This window comes from Phalangium opilio, unplaced genomic scaffold (genome assembly GCF_054372755.1).
Source record: "Phalangium opilio isolate 3A_F unplaced genomic scaffold, DU_Popi_V2 ptg000329l_1, whole genome shotgun sequence".
In the NCBI taxonomy this organism is placed as follows: Eukaryota; Metazoa; Arthropoda; class Arachnida; order Opiliones; family Phalangiidae; genus Phalangium; species Phalangium opilio.
The window spans coordinates 1,221,988-1,236,707 of NW_028324226.1; the positions used below are offsets into that span (position 1 = coordinate 1,221,988).

Consider the following 14,720-nt stretch of genomic DNA (forward strand, 5'->3'; position numbering starts at 1 on the left):
TTAATAACAGGCTAGCGGGGGACGACAGGTAGCCAAAATAAAGGTCTCCCCAACCCAACCACCTCCCAAGTGAGACTGACCCTGATAGATAAACTAACAGTTGCTAGACCTTGCCAAATTTAAGGTCGTGTTCGCACGGATTTCCCAGTTCTGGATTAGGTTAAATTTCTCTGGTTATGTTCAAAGTCTTTTCTTAGCCTACTGGTCTTTCTGTTTGACCACAACCTGCATGCCCAAAGTACTATTTTATTTAATACAGTTGGCGTTAATGGATAATAAAGTAGGTAGACTATTCTATTAGGTATAATATTGGATAAATTTTTATTCCCCGACCCTGAGTATACCTCTTGAATGGGGAAGATACTGTACTAGACACACCGTATGCCAAAAGGTGATGAATGGACCCTGGGGTAGACGGTGCAAGTTTTTGAAGGTGAAAACCCAGACCACATGAACCATGGATATGGATATGTTATACAGGGTGTTTGTGAAAGGTCCATCAATAATGAAAGGGCGTATTTATTGGGCCATTTTGAGTCGAAAATGTTCTATGACATTTTTCCGTTCGGGCCACTGTTTTCAAGTTATGATTGGAGTAATTTACGGATGACCCCTTAAATTTAATTAAGAAATTGAAAGACAGCGCTAATTTAATGAAGGGGTCATCCCTAAAATATTCAAATCATAACTCGAAAACCGTGGCTCGGACGGCAAAATGTCATAGAACATTTTCGACTCAAAATGGCCCAATAAATACGCCCTTTCATTATTGATGGACTTTTCACAAACACCCTGTATAACCTGAAGATTGATGTTTGAATATTTGACAACTTACTTTTAAAGTCCATCAAACGATACTTAATATTAAAAAATATGAAAACATTTTCTAAAGGAGTAAACAAACTGAAGTTAGATCTCCGTTTACGCTAGAAAGGGCTCCATACATACCCCATTAAAGGAAAATCCCGCCAAGATATCTCTCGGGGGCCCCTCGAGTGTATTTCCTGGTACAACTTCAATTGAAAAGAATTCTGCTTGCTTCTTTTTTGGGGCCGAAGACTGAATCGAAGATCTATGACCGTTAACGAACCGTTCGGACCCCCTCTCTCCTTCACACTAACTCCCTGGCGCGAGATGAATGGTGTAGCCATATCTATGGACAAGGGCCGTTTATATTCCCGCCTTTTCTAAGCCCGGAATTTTACCAAAAACTAAGGGAAAAAAAATAGTAATTTCGCGATGAACTTTAATGAGTGACCCCCTATAGTCTTACATGGCGAAAATAGAGTTAACAGTATTCCTCAAAGTCTGCCTCTTAATTGCCACATAAATTTAGAGTTACTCTTGTTGAAGTGTATCATTCGAAGTTTGGTTGTTAAGTTAATTAAAGTTTGCGGAAAGAAGTTCCGGAAGTACACTAATGGAAGTAGAGTAAACATTTGATATTTTAACCAGAAGTATATAATACTTCTTTTCGAGAGAAGTGTACCACAAAGCGAGGTAATTGTAACATGATTCTTATCAACATCAGAATATTTGGAGCAAGGTTACTAAATCTAATCACTTACGCGATAAATAGTTCCCTCATCATTTCTCTATTAACACTGAACTATTTTAGAAGGCGCGCTTCGGGATTTTTGTCCCACGTCAAGACGAAGTTTGTGGGTTGATTGCTGAGGATTCAGTACCGAACCTTTATAAAATTCAACCCCACGGTGCGGTAGTTACCCATCTGAAGTTTGATGAGCAGGAGAGCAAACTAAAAGCTTGCATGAGCCTGGGAAGAATCATGTTACGTAACTGAAGTATTAAGAATTTACAGAGTGTCATCCTTCTTCTCTTATCCCCTTCTGCTTTGTTTAACTCAATTGAAAATTGTACAAACGTTGCTTAAGAATTGTTTATTTCACATCGAGTTATGACCATCCTTGGTCGGTCAATCTAGTAAAAGCGGAAACGGTAAATATTACAAGAGTGACGTATTGACCTCCCGTCATCGTTTTAGCTTTGTAGGTGGTCTTGATGTCTTTCTTTCGAGAATCTTTTGACTTTTCTTTTTAAAGATTTAGACTTCATTTTTCCTTCTTGATGGCCCCCATCGTGGGGTCCCATGATGAATTCTGATGAAAGTTAGTTTTTCGATTTATTCCCCTATCACTTTATTATATTTTGTTCAAATGTTGAAAGGAATTTATGACAGTATCCGTATTTTTTTCTTATTTCTCTTTGAAAGAAAGCCAATGACGCTGTTTCTATATATTTAATTAATGATTTCGACTTCCTTAACCCTCGACCTCTTAACGATATACCCCGGCCCAGAATGGAAGTATTTGCGATCGTGGCGCCGTCCTAAATAGAAAAGACGAACTATAATTGCTATCTTAATTAAATTATTTAAGTGTTAAATTAAATTAAATTAAACTTAGGTAATATTTTCATTTGGATTTTTGCTCGGACAGTTCTTGATTTTGGAAATTAATCTAGGGCGTTCGGGTTTAGATGGATTGGGTTAATAATAATTGTTGAGAGAAGTTTGCGTAGGAAGCGAACCGATAGGCGTCTATATCCTCCAAACCTCCTGTTACGCGTTACCCCTGACGTTGACTGAAGTGTGGATCTCATATCAGAGGAGAGAGAGAGAGAGGGGGTGTTACGGCGTCAGTCGATAATTGGGCACATCTATTACTTATCGATCCTTACAGGGGGACCGGGGGAGTGGGAGTTGCCATAACCTTTCGACGTTATTGGTCAGTAACGTGATGGCCGACTTTTCTGCAAAACTATATCCCGATCACTCCGTATCATTTCGCTAAGGTCTCGTTCACATCTGTCTCTTTAAAGTAAACCTATAGAGAGATTAATTATTATTTTGATACGTATAAATGAATCAAATACTTCTTAACGCCTTATATAAAGCGCGGGGAAGGTTTGTATCTGTCCAGTATAGTTCGAACCCATCTTTTTTATTTCTCGCTCTCTCTCTTCTTAGTGGATATTGGGTTTTTGGCGGGAAGGAAGCCCCACGCGTTTGCCGTCACTCTGGCTCTCGTATTTTCCTCGCCTTGGATAAATAAGCTATAGCTTGAAAGCTAGCTGGGAAAACACATATAGAAAGAGCTATTGGCGCCAGTCAGTCGACTTCTATGAGATGAAAACGTCTATTTTTTTTTTTTTTTTTGCCCCCTTATTTTTCTATGGTTAGGCTTCACTTTTAGACGTGTATTCTTATTTCCTCTTACGGCCGCCATCTCTATATGGAAAAGAATATTTCTTTTATTTACTATGGAAGGATAGATTCTGTTTTAATAATATAGTATAAGAGGAAGGACAATTGCCAAAAATCCTCCTTCCTTTTGTATAACAATAGTACTTGTTTCTCCTACACCCCTCCCCCATTTTTTCGAGAGCTTTTCAATGAATGAGTTAACGACCGGAAACGGAAATGAAAACATTTGTATTTTGCCGCTGTGCCCGCCGGGTGCTTACCATGGGTTATTCCCTTTGGACCTTTGGAAATACGTATTAACTCTAGAGCATCTCCCTCATCTCTCTCTCTCTTCATCTTGAGCTTCTTCACAGTATAGAAGGATGCTTGTCTTCATCATCTCCCTTTTGGTTGCTAGTTTAATGTTTCGTAGCTCGATTGTGTCCCACGATCCATTAGAACATACTTTCTCTTTTTTTTCTTTAAAAGAAGAGGCTTGGGTTAATAGATGAGATAGTTGAGATAGTTGAGATGTTGTTTTTATATATATATTTGGGAAATGGAATATTTTTAACATAAATGAATTCTTTCTTAGCTATCTCATCTGTAGTTTTTTTTTTCTCCACAGAGTGACGTATGAAGGGGTAACGCTTAAAAATTCGCGAGTCGAGCGTAAGAAAGTAAAACATCATGATTCATCTCCGCTACGTCAATTTTCGCTTCTTAATATATTTTTTTTCTTCTACTATGTTCCCCAAATTCTATAGTTGCATGGGACTTTGCGGGCAGATAGGCTTTTTTCTTCTTCTTCTTTCTCCATTGTAAACTAGATTAATGGTGTGAACTCAACCAATACTCTCTCTCTCTTTCTGGCTTGATATGGTCTTCTAGGCCTAGTTCTAGTTCTAGAAAGTCTCGTGCACGGCGCAGACTAACTCGCGCGATGATATCCTAAGGCCTTTCACGTACATCATTGAATTTTTTTCTTATCATTCATTACTTCTTGTGGGGGAAAAAAATAGGTCAAAAATAGAGCAAATAATATCGGTTGCGCGCGCTCATCCAAAAATATCTTAAACCTCTTAATATAAATGATTTGGGTTTCTGAAAAAAAAATGAAAAATTGCGCTCTTGTTTGAAAATGTATAACCCTGAACTTTGTGTGTGGTAAAAGAATTCGACCTTTAATCTTGTCACGTGAAAGCTTAAATTTATGGAGCGCAAAACGTTTCGAACGACTCTTTGTTTCAAAAATGGTGGAAGGAAGTGATGGTGTCGCCTCTAACGGCGAGGAAGAGAATAGAGGACATTAATGAGGCGAACCAATTCGACAATTTCGCGCCTTTTCGACTTTGAACTCCCAAAGTTTTCCGATATAGTGCCCCCCAACAATTCGAAGGAAAGCATTCCGGATGGTCAATTCGAAATGAAGGCTATTCTCTTATGTCTTCAGTCGTTTCGGAAGTTGTAGTTCGACTCGTGGGGTATTCGGAACTATCACCTTCTTTTATGGCGGGACCATGGAGTGATCGTAAAAGTTTAAATACCAACTACAATTTCTTCCGCGTAAATTTCAGAAGTAAATTTACACTGAAGTTATACGCTTTAATTGATAGACTTCTGGCAAAAGTGTGAAGTAAAAAAAAAAAAGAAACCCTGGTCAGTAAAAAAAAAAAACAAGAAAACTTTGCCAGGAATGGATGGGGCGTTTGACCAGCAGCTTGACCCACGTATAGGGTGGGCACGCGCTCGCGGCCTTGCCAGCTATTTTGCTGACGTAGGCGGTGAAACGAACCCTATAAGGAGAGACGTGAAGTTAAGAGAAGCGAAAGCATACGTTAACGTTTTGGTACAGGGAGAGCTCGGGTCTATCCGAGGAAATTATGGAAATGAGGTTGCGGCCCTCGCGCTCGCGTTTGGAAACGGGGCGATGGAGCGAACGTCGCCTGGCAATCCGTAATAGGAAATGGCACAAATTTATTCCGTCCAAAACTAGCTTGAGTTTCCCCCCAAATAGTCGCTAGAACGGAAGTCACCGTCCAAAAGACGGGAACGAAACGGGGGAAAGGCGCGAATCTAATAGGCCTTCGCTTCGATAGCTTTAAACTAAAACAGGACTCTAAAACTTCATTCCTGGTCCGTCAGTATATGATCTTGGATTTACCCTTTCTCTCCCTCTCTCTTGTCTCTTTAGTACAACTCTAATTAAAACCGATTTAGGCAACGCTTCGAATCCTATAATATCCGGTTTCATCATCTGAACCTTTATTTATTTAGGACATAGCCTTACTTACCTCTAACCGGTTGCAGTTATACAGCGTTTGCCAGGGACAAAATTGTATAAATTATTTTAATTTTTTTGTTCAAGAGATAATTGGTAAATGAATCGTCACGTGAATTCCTTTGGGATGGAGTGTCTTAATTTTTCAAAATTTCACTTGATACATCTTAAGCGCGAGCGTAAAAGTTTAAAACACGGTGGTGGCGGCGGTTATCTTTGTAACAATGCTTTGAGTACCACCATGAGAGAGGATGGGCACTGGTAACGAATGGCTTCACATCCTTTCCAAAAATTCTCTCTTGGCGTTTTTATCGGATTTCGTATAAGTCTTTGCGATGGGGAAGCAACCCATGGACTATTTCCGTTCTTTACTTGGTACATATCCGTGTTGTTCCTCGTTATACTATAGCTGAAGCTGGTAAATTTTCTCTGGTACTTTAAAACGAAAAGGTCCATTGGATACCAGGGACGAAAGGGTTGGGTTATTCGCTCGGAAAGAACGTGGGTCCACTTTGAAGTTGAATAGAGGTTTATGTATGACCGAGGGTTTTTAAAGATCTATGTTTAAGAGTTTGGGTTTAGTCGGGTTATCCGATTGGATTGGGGATGACGTGAAAAAGCGTGGAAATATGCAAATTAAGACGTATAGTAGCGGCGTAAAAGTGAGGGGGGAGGGCTTTGAACCCTCTCACTTCCGGTCCAATGTCTTACGAGAGGTGTATATCAGAATGGCTGCTGCGGTGGTGGTTTTTACAGCCATGCATGGAAGTGACTCACCATCTTACTCGTAAAAGGAGGAGGAAACGAGATTTTTCTAAAGGAATTAAGACCCGAGATACAATTAAGACTTGATGGAGATGAGAAACTCGGGGTGTGTGAAAGAAGCTTAATTTATTTCAGGGTTGCGAATGAACCTGGAAAAATCGATGTAATTATCAATTTATTTTTCGATGTAATTATCAATTTATTTTATACGTAATGCGAACGCTCTCAGTTTCTTTAGAGTCAATAAACTGATGGGTTTTGGGAGCAAATTCGAACTAGAAATGATTTATTCTTTCAAAAACGACAGCGGGGATTAAGTTTTTGACTCCCCACCCCCTCTTTGTCGGCGGCGACTAGCTATAACTTCAAAGGAATCGTATTAACCCACCCACCACTCTTGTTCTTTCGTCACGATCGCTAAACGACACTAAAACAAAAACCAAAGAAAGATCAATTGATGGAATTCGGAGAAACTAAGAGTAATTTTTTATTTTATTTTTCATTTTTCACGTCGCGACCTTTCTCGACCCTTTTTGGTTTTGCGACCTTTCAAGTAAGGGGATAGGGGTGGGTATGGAATAAGAAAATAGATCTCGAAATAAATTGTATTCTTGAGCGGCCACTATCCGCGAATCCGAGACGAGTAAATCCCTCTTGAAGTTCCCTTCACAAAAGGAGAGACAATGACGACTTAAAGATTCCTTAACTAGCTTCGTTTAAGGGTTTGTGGGGTGGGGTCCGACATTTACTCGAAATCCCTTACACTTCATGCGAAATCGCGAAATCTTTCACACAAAATCACGAAATCTTTGAAGAAATTACGAAATCAAAGAGGAAATTCCGAAATCTTTAGCGAAATCAAAGAGGTAATTCCGAAATCTTTTGCGAAATCAAAGAGGAAATTCCGAAATCTTTTGCGAAATCAAGAAGAAATCACGAAATCTTTGTAGAAATCACGAAATCGCGTGCACTTTCTTTTCATGCGAAATTGCAAAATCTTTCCCACAAAATCACGAAATCTTTGAATAAATTAAGAAATCAAAGAGGATATTCCGAAATCTATGGCGAAATCACGGAATCTTTTGCGAAATCGTAGAATTAAAGAATAAATTCCGAAATCTTTGTAGAAATCACGAAATCTCGTACGCTTTTTTGGGAATGTAGAACCCCTCGGTTTGTGAAGGTACCTTTCATCCAATGGCCATTTATTTCGAAAGCATAAGGAGCGGTATAGTTCCAAGATAGATTTTTTTAGACCTACGGTGGGATTCTTTGAAAACGATCTGGCTGGGATATTTTGAAAGAGGCGCGCGTGTTTCGCATCCTACAACTTCAAGGATACTTCATTCTTTGAGGAGGAGGAAGATGCTGGGGATGAAAAGAGGATGAGTTTTTGGAGAAAGCTTTATTCGATGGTGGTGGCGGTGCTGGTTCGTTCCTACTATACGTTCTTTCGTCCATCGTTTATCATTGTCGCTTTTGTTACGTGGGTAAAACCCCGGAATTGAAGAGCGAAGGGGCTTTAGAAATATACCCCTTTTTCTATAGTATCTTCTTCGTTCGTGGTTTTCTCTCTCTATGCGCTCGCTGACGCTGCTTCTCATTTTTCTCTCTACAAATTTTTATTTTTTTTTTGTTGTATTTTCGTGGATTTGCATCCTGGGCCTACCCTACAGAGTTCCAGGTTTTGAAAACAACTTTGACTATTCAAGATAAATAATAGCTTTGCATAGAGTATATTTCGAAAAAATAAAAACAATGAGAGGGATATTTATCAGCCACGTGACCGTGTTGACGTCACGGGATGAGTTAAATGTTTTACTTGAACGCCTGGTGAGGTATTACCCTCGATACACACCGGTGTTCTGCGTAAAGCTATCATATAGGGGCACTGAAGTAAATGATGGCCATTCTCCCACGGGATGCAACTGGAGCTGGTTTCTAATATTGGATTTTACGATATATTTTTTCGAATTTTGTTTTATTAGGTTTTCTTTCATGGGTGGGGGTTTTTTCTTTTGGAAAAGGGGCTATTACCGAAATGAGTTTTTAAAACAGCTTTGAACACTTTTGTCTCCGGTCTTTGAAGAAAAAGAACGAAGAATTCCGGGCTAAGATAAATTCGTGCGGAAATGGACTTGGATCATGGGGGATTTTTACTCCAATATGTCTGCCCCCGAACCCTAAAATTCCATCCATGCCCCAGCAGCTATACACTCTACCCTAGAGAAAAAAAGAAAAAAAAAATTCATCCTTTTTTTCTTCTTCTTTTGCTCTTGGGCTTCCGTTTAGGAGCCAAAACGTTTTAGACCGAATTTACTTCATTTATCCATGAATTTGAAGGGATAGTGCAATTTTAATATGAAATACTTAAGGTTGAGGAACAATTGTTTACATTCAATGGTGGAATGACTCAATTCTTGAATAGGTTTCACCCTTCCCAAACGAAATGAGAGAGAGAAAGAGATGAAGAAGTGGGACACGCTAAGCCTATCACGAAAAGCATTTTGTACCTCGCTAAAAACGTGTTAGGATGTTAACCTTCGCCGCGGGAAAGAATACATTTTTTTCTTTTCTTTTCTTTTAGGTGTGCTAGGCTTAAGTCTTAAAATGTCACCCTTTACAAAATATTTTTTTTTCTTATTTTTGCTTGAATCTTTGTGATTTTTTCGACCTTATTTTCTTACACTCGAGAAATACCCTTAAATTTGGAACTAAATGGTTTCCATGGCAATTTAGGTTGAAATTCAGAAGTCACTGACAGCGTAAATAAATTTTTACGGCAAAAACTCTAAAAGTGTAAATATGACAAAAAAAAACATGGTTTGGCACTCTAACCAAAAAAAACCAATAATTGATTGAATTTCGTTCTCTTTCTTGAAGTAAAGTTATCTTTGGATTTGGTTAAAAATACCAAAAGTTCATAGATATTAAAGTGTAGCTACAATTGCTTGCACCCCTGTAATATGAGAACCCCCCACCTTTTACCTCTCAGGAGAGTGTCGACCCCCTCTGTATAGCACAGGGAACATCCTGAATAGAGGTGCTAGCTATAGTACCAAGGATTAACGTTTGGAGTTCCATCATATAGTACTATTTTCTGTGAACCTTTGACCCCAAACACACGCACTCAAGAAAAAAACCTCTTCTTCATGTAGAACTTGAGAGGAATGCTGTTTGCTTCTCATGGCGTCTACAGCCAAAGACTGGGAACTGAAGTATACACTTTATGCTTTTATCTATGAACTTTTGAAAATACTTAGTTTGGTGCGTTGGAATAATGATGGGGGAATTTAAAGGTTTTTTAGAGCAAATGTATTTACGTTTTCTCTCATTTTTTTTCTTTTCTAGATTGGAATGAAGTCGAAGTAGCTGGTAGCGGCTTTCCTCTCTTTGAAGATAACCCTGATCTCCCAGTGTCGTTTAACCTCTTGGGATGAAGTTGGCGCAACGGGAGATGCTCTATAGCTCTCCTTATCACGTGATGGAATGATGTATGAACTTATGAGTAAGTCATTCAACATTTTTTTTTTCTACTGTCGGGCACGTTCCCTGCTCCTGCGTCGATATCTATCGCTTAAATTCCTTGACTCATTCCCAGTTAAAATTTTAGTCTATTCCGCGAACCCCTTGAGATATGTCTAGTTTAATTGCAACGCCACATTACAGGGGGATAGACTTATTCGGTGAGAAGAGCGTCTCGCCTTTGACAATGGAGTCAGTTCGCCTTAAGCCTCGGCCTCTTTTAAACCTTATTTTATCGTTAAGTCCAATTTACATAACTATACTATAGGAAATTGAAACTCCCGCCTAGCCTATTATAATCCCTGTGATTGACACTATTTCTTGGCAGTGCGTTTGATACTGTTAGTGAGTAGGTTCTGGTTACGGAGATTAGGGAAAAGTCACTTTGTATCTTTGGGGAGGCTCGACGCTTTACTATTAGAATATTCTAGTACGTATCGCGATAGTTGCAACTAGGGTTAATAGTGACGTTTACGCTTCGATGGTCTAATCCCATAGAGGGATTTAAACCAATATCCTCTCTCAATTTAAAGCGTCTATTGGGGCCATTGTAAAAGGGGTTTTCAACTCCTAAACCAAAGGCGTGGTGTGTCAGTCCCTAAAAAAAACCCGAAAGAATCCCCTGGTGTGCCAGATTTTTTTCAAATATTTATGATGTGCCACGTTTTTTCACTTCAAGTTGACCATCGTCCCTACAATGGCTATTTGCGAAAGGAAAGGGGGTGTTCATTTCCTATCCTTTTCGACCAAAGGTCACTCGTACCATAAATCACCCCAAAACAACCCTGAACCTTATTTTTATTTACTTTTCTCCCATTACTAAGCCTTGGTTATTGTTAAGTTAGGCTTAGCAGCGGAGCGTGGGTGTTCGGAACTTCAAGAGAGAGAGAGGCTCTTGACCGGAAACTCGAGCTGTATCCTTCCGGTTGGTTCTCTTTGAAGTAAGGGACACGCTCTCTCTGTCCGGATAAAAGGGTTCAAAGGTCGTATCCTTTTAAATAAGGGAATATCTCTTGTAAAAGCTTTTAACCTCCTCTGCCCCAACGATACGTAATGCGTTAGAAAAGCTAGGCTTGGTCATATCCTTTCTTGATGGTTCTCTATAGAGGCCATATTTTTCTCGGCTTTAATAATTCAGTATTGTAGGTTAGGGTTTTATCTGGTCTATGGCGTATAAAATCCGTCTGTTCCCCGTCAGCTTGGAGTAATGTCTCTTCTCCATAATGCCCAAGGACCACACACTTATTTTAGGGGTAGAAATTAATGGATTGGACCAATGGGGATATCCGCTCCGCACTTTGAGAAAGATGGTTTTTGGCCTATTTTATCCGGAGCCGTCATAGACCGTCCGTTTTATTGAGTTAATAACGGCGTATAATAGTTGAGAAGAAGTTTACTCGATCTTTACAAAAAGATTTGTTTTGTTGGGCATAGTTAGTTTTCCCATCGTTAAGATGAATTCCATAATTAACAGCTTGCGTATGAGATAAATTAATCTTGAATGCACACCTTCCTCTTTCGTTCTCTTTATTTCCTGAGGAAGAAATCTTTTGGACTCGGAAAAGAAACTGAACGTTCTTTGCGCGAAAACGAAAAACAATCGCAGGAGTAATTAAGACTTTCTGAGACTCATACCGCTTAGAAACTAATTAGGCGAATCCCTTCCAACGATCCCTTTTCTCTCCATCATTCATCTTGAGCTTCTTTTCCTCTCTTCTTCTCATCCTTCATGCTAAAAAGCAATCGGTCAGTTTCAAGAGAAACCTACCTACCTCTTCAAGGGGAGAAAAGATTTTCATTTTCATTTCCCAGGCAGTAGATTCCTATTACAATGAATTTATTTCAACAATCCCATGAATATTTCACCCGTATAAGTATAAGTAATAATGGGTCATCTAATATTATTGTTAAGATGGTGTGTACTCCTTCCTCTCTATGCATCTTTTATTTAGTATTCTCACAATACCGAGATTTCTTTTTCCTCTTGGACACCACTGATAACCCTATATGAAGAGAGGTCAGGCCATTCTCAAGAAGGTTGCTTGTCCAGTAAGCTATATACCCTCATGAATGCATCCACGGTCTTCCCTTATTTCGATGGATGAGTATGGTAAAAGGTCGTAACCCCGAAATTCCTACCCGAGGACGTAATCATAACTTTTGGCGCGTTGTTGATCTTGCGATGGATTCTGGGTCGTTTTTACCGTGTGCAATATGAGCGAACGGCACTCTTTACTTTCAATGTATTGGTTAGATGTCTACGGGGATATGATACAAATTCAATGGTAGACTTACTATTGGTGGAGACTGGCCGTTTCTCCATCTAGTTGCCTTTGATTTAGCACTTAAAGGCGGTGAGTCGGGGTTGAATTCGCTCCCCGAAATGCATTTTGCGGCCAGGGAGGAAAGGAAAAAACCCCATTTATTCCATTAAGGAAACTCTACTAGAAAAGGAAATGGAAGGGAACCACCCTGATGGTGCACCCCGACCCCAAAAACACCCATTCTTTTCTCTTAGCCATGGGAGATCATCAAATATAGTATTCTTTTCCAGATCGACCAAGGCTGCCCGGTTTTGTTTGTGATATACTTATGGTCATTTTCTCAACCCGGGGTTTTTGATGCATTGCCTTTCGACATTATCTTCGTGTTATTTCAAACCCCAACCCACACCCCGTGAAGAAAATGTGGGGTTCGAAGCTCATGTGAACTGTTGGACTTGGTTGGTGCTTGTTGCTAAGCCAATCCAAGAAACGTGTATACCAACCACTTTCAATACCTCTGAAACATTTTTGATTCCTGCAGCTACAACTTTAACGGGGATGAGAGGGGCGGGTTTACCCCAGAGAGCGCCATTTTGAATAATTCATTAACTCACTCCTAGATCTAGAGCCGCAAGTAGTTCAAGTTCTCGAATAATTATTATCGTATAATTGAATTGGTGGGTTATTCACTCCGCACTCCACTCGACACTGATCAGGAATCTCTCGTGACACTTGTCTCATTCTTGGTTCTCATTTTTTGGGGGTAGGGGGCGTGAACCCCTTCTGACTTCGTTAAAGAAATCAAGCTTTTATTAGCAGTGAGAGAGTGCACGGTGCAGGTTGAAATTTTTATTATCAAGGGACTTTTAACGTGTACGAATTTAGGATTTCGGATAATCATAAAAAGCACGATATCTAGACTAGGGGAAGGGGCACTGGCTCAATGATGAAACTATAGGGTGGATGCTCCAGATGGGACCCAAGGATAAAGGGTCCCCAAGGGGGTTCTTCTCAATGATGAGTACGAGGGTGTCTAGATTATTTTGGGGGGACAATTTCCAATGCCGATGGAAAAAGGAGGGGGATATTTTTTTTAATTATGGTGGAACGCCTCGAGAATAGTTTACTCAGTGATTCATTCATCCAATACATCATGGGATTGTTGGAATTCAGTCTTATCCTCTCTTTAGGCCTAAACAGATTTAGGAAACGTTTTGCTGGCCGCGGTTTTTAGTTATTTTTGTTTGCTCGAGTGTTTGGTGCTGTGTTCGTTAAGGGCGTAATTACGCGTAATGACTTTGTAATTACAGCCAGGCGAGAGTGTATCTCCGGTGATAATGACGTTAAGCCTTGTCCTATTAGGGTTAGATTAAAAATAATAGGAGCGTGGTGGTCCCGCGTATATGTTTAGAGTTATACCTCGAGGGACGAATTATTTCATTTTTATTTCAACAACGTTCACGCAGCTTGTTGAGATTTTAATTCGTCGGAAGGTAACGTTGTAATTATTATCGTATACCATCTTGGAATGGTAGTATTTTTAAATGAAATTTACCGAAAATATGGTCATTGTAAGGTTGTATCTGATGTATGTAATTTCAACGGGTCCCTCGATTATTCTAAACTAAAGCAACATTATCTTTCGAATCACATATTCCTCGGAGAGCCATCAACGCCACCGTGATAATCATGGATGCTGCATGGTTACGCGCGCGACGTCCCGGGAATACAATACTAGTTTTGGGGTGAAACATACTGCGGGTATTGTCAAAGGCTTAGGTTTTGGGATGTTGTGAGTCACTCTTTTGGAATTATACTTCTTCCGCTTGCCCGTGTGAATCTCGCGGCCCTAAACCCTAATGTCAGTTCGACCTCTGAGGGGTCAGCAGCTAGCTATCCTTGTTTCGCAAATTGACCACTGATCGCGTCACCACGCGTCTCTTAATAAAGAGAGAGCCATCCCCCCCGTTCGCGCGTGACGCACTCTTACCCTCAAGTTGCGGAGACCCATTCTTCCGAAAAGTTACACCTATAAAAGGGTGAATGTTAACTAGAAGAAAAATCTGTTTCCCGTGGAATGTCGATAAAAGGATGACGGAGGACTTAGACGCGTGCCAGATCGGATCGGATCGTGCATCGTATGTTTCCTTGGAGTTTTGAGGGGGATGATAGAGACTGAACTATTTGTTGCGGCCTATATCCGTGGAATCTGAATAGTCGAGCTATATAGAGGAGTGAAGGATTATCTTTACAGGATAGAGATGGAGACGCTTTAGAAAAGGGGTTTGCAGTCGTCGAACCGATCCTAAGCCTATTAGGCACGTAACTAGGAATCTCTCTCTCTATACCTTCCCTATCTTTGAAAATGGTGTCGATTTCGCTCGGGACTAATTGGAATATCATCTACCTTCTCTGTCGCTTTGAGATTATCCCTTGGTTTGATATAAAGTGTGTTTCTGATAAGTCTGCCATAAATTAAAAGGGGGTGTGTTCTTAAGGTCAAACTGAGTTGGAAAATGTCATATAACATGGATTGGGTGTACAATACATACGCAGAATCGGGCTCCCAAACAAGGCAATGTGGAGAAGTTAGCTTGTCCAGCGTACACGCACTTCTACCCATTTTATGGTGTACTTCTGTAGCTAGATAAAGGTTCAATAACGTTTTTTTGATTAAAGA

At 40.0% G+C, this 14,720-nt stretch overlaps 1 protein-coding gene across 6 annotated transcripts in view; it reads left to right on the top strand.

Annotated features, from left to right (window-relative positions):
- The window catches only part of LOC149610206 (latrophilin Cirl-like), a 331,713-nt gene that overhangs the window by 15,571 nt on the left and 301,422 nt on the right, over positions 1-14,720 (top strand). For all 6 annotated transcript variants that reach the window (XM_089859269.1, XM_089859273.1, XM_089859272.1 and 3 more), the window contains exon 2: positions 9,603-9,759. The gene's annotated coding sequence lies outside the window, so the exon portion shown is untranslated. The remainder of the gene's footprint in view (positions 1-9,602; positions 9,760-14,720) is intronic.